The sequence below is a fragment of the Sinocyclocheilus grahami genome, unplaced genomic scaffold (assembly GCF_001515645.1).
Source record: "Sinocyclocheilus grahami isolate Dianchi unplaced genomic scaffold, SAMN03320097.WGS_v1.1 scaffold1007.1, whole genome shotgun sequence".
NCBI classification, from domain to species: domain Eukaryota; kingdom Metazoa; phylum Chordata; class Actinopteri; order Cypriniformes; family Cyprinidae; genus Sinocyclocheilus; species Sinocyclocheilus grahami.
This window is the reverse complement of record NW_015506186.1, coordinates 193,464-196,023: the sequence shown is the minus strand read 5'-3', so window position 1 is coordinate 196,023 and position 2,560 is coordinate 193,464.

Below are 2,560 nucleotides of genomic sequence, written 5' to 3'. Positions count from 1 at the left end.
CAGCTCCGCCATGGTCCCCTGAACTGCCAGCTCCGCCATGGCCCCCTTAACCGCCAGCTCCGAAATGGCCCCCTTAACTGCCAGCTCGGACATGGCCCCCTAAAATGAAACCGCCAGCTCAGACATAGCCCCCTGAACTACCAGCTCCGCTATGGACCCCTGAACTGCCAGCTCCGACTTAACTCCCTGAACTGCCAGCTCCGACATGGCCCCCTGAACTACCAGCTCCGACATGGCCCCCTGAACTGCCAGCTCCGACATGGCCCCCTGAACTGCCAGCTCCGACATGGCCCCCTGAACTGCCAGCTCCGACATGGCCCCCTGAACTGCCAGCTCCGACATGGCCCCCTGAACTGCCAGCTCCGACATGGCCCCCTGAACTGTGAGCTCCGACATGGCCCCCTGAACTGCCAGCTCCGACATGGCCCCCTTAACTGCCAGCTGCGACATGGCCCCCTTAACTGCCAGCTGCAACATGGCCCCCTGAACTGCCAGCTCCATCATTGCCCCCTGAACTACCAGCTTCGCCATGGCTCCCTGAACTGCCAGCTCCGACATGGCCCGCTGAACTGCCTGATCTGTCATGGGTCCCGGAATGGGTACCGCCCTGGAGGCCTTCCGTCCTGTGTAATCCTAGAGGCCTCCAGAGCGCCCACCCCCCCTCCCCGTTGAAAGTTATGAGGCGAGTGGCCTTCCGGGAGAGGGAGGTAATGTTACGCCTATGGACTGTCCTTGTGTTCCTGTCTTGTGTTTTGCTCCCCATGTGCTCCCCGTGACCCAGTTTCTCCCTTGTTGATTGTGTTCATTGAGGTCTTTTGTTAAACATATATTCCCCATGCTACATGTGTGTTCCTGCCTGTCTCATGTGAGTTTTTGTTTGGTTGAATAAAGACTGTTCTTCATGAATTCGCCTACGTCTCCTCACTCCTTCGCTCCCGCATAGTAGCTTCCGTGACACAGATAAGCACAAAATCTAAAATGAATTGATCTGAATAATGTCACTATTGTATTTTCTAGAGCTGCTTTATAGCAGAATCTGAGTTTGTTTCATAATTGATGAATTTTGCAACATTAACCGTTATTTTTGTTTATCATTGTGAAGCTGCTTTCAAACACTCTATGGAAGCTTATTTCCACCACATGTTGTTATTATCTCAAAATTCTGAGTTTGTGTCATAGTTCTAATTTATATCTTGCAAGAGACTTTTTTCTCTTAAATGTGGTGAAACAACAAGCTTAACATTATGCATTGTATAAAGTGCTATATTAATAAATGTGACTTGACTTGAATCGACTGAATATCAATTTCTGACACACTGCTTGTCCACTCAAACTAACTCTTATAATGAAAGTTAGTGCACGCTGGCTGCTTTATCACCTCAGGTCAGAAATAATTCAGTGTCATTATTCACCATATTAAACTGAATCATCAGTTTCTGCTCATATTTCTCTTCAGACGTTAAACTTTTCGCTCTGAATCGCCAGTGACATTTCTTTCCACTGCATCTGGCCTTCATCGGAGCTCATAATTCTCCAGAAGAGTCTGATTGGGAGGACTTTAAAGAGCTCGATTCTCAGTATCAGTCAAAGCTTCTTTTATCAGCCATTGAGTTTTTCAAAAACCATGATGGGGCAAATTCACATGAATCTGAACGTGACTTTGCAAAGGCCCCTGGAGCTCCCGCAGTGACTTTACCAGCACAACTGGTGTCAATTAGCAGACTTTCAGTGACTCTCCTCACATGACAGACGAGCCTCCAGCAGCTCCAGACGACACACAGTGTTTGGACAGGTGGTCTTCACTAACTAACCTTCCCTAACCCACCGACCACCGCTCGCTTTCAGGGCGTTTCATCGGCGCTGGCAAGTGAAAGCGGTGTGTGTTTACTGTAACTAACTCAGATTCCCTCGACAACAAAAGCTTTTCTGTAGATCTGCCAGTGGAGATGTTTCTCATGACCTCCTCCAGTCCCTGATGAGTTCATGACGTTCCTGAGATGCTCCTCTAGAGACACACAGATAGAGACACAGACGCATGTAAGGGGTTTAATTACACATGTGGGAATCACTGATAGCGGCTCCATCTCCTCCCAAACACACACATTCCCATATAAGGCTGTTCTTTCAGAGTCTTCTACACGTCCCATATCTTTGAGAACATAAAGTGCTGATGTGTTTCCAGCACAGATGAACCCAGATGATCCATGATAGTTTGACTTTTGTATTTCCTTGCATTTCTCAGTTGAATTTCAATAAAGTCAAAGTGCATTCAGAACTAATATTTTTATGAACTAACATTAACAAAAGTTGATACTGGAAAAATATAGTGCTCATCGCATCAACTAATGTTAACAAACGAGAGCTTGTTGTAAAGTGTTACCAGTTTCCCATATTTTCGTCAGGACGGCGGCGCACTAAAGGGAGGCACAGGAAGTTCCTGCAGTCAGTAAATTATAAGCAGACGTGGGATTCATGAGCTGGACTTGAGTCACGCTGAACGTCTCTTTGTGAGTAAGACAGGAGTTCAGTCTCACTTTCTGGAGGTCAGACGGGTCACACA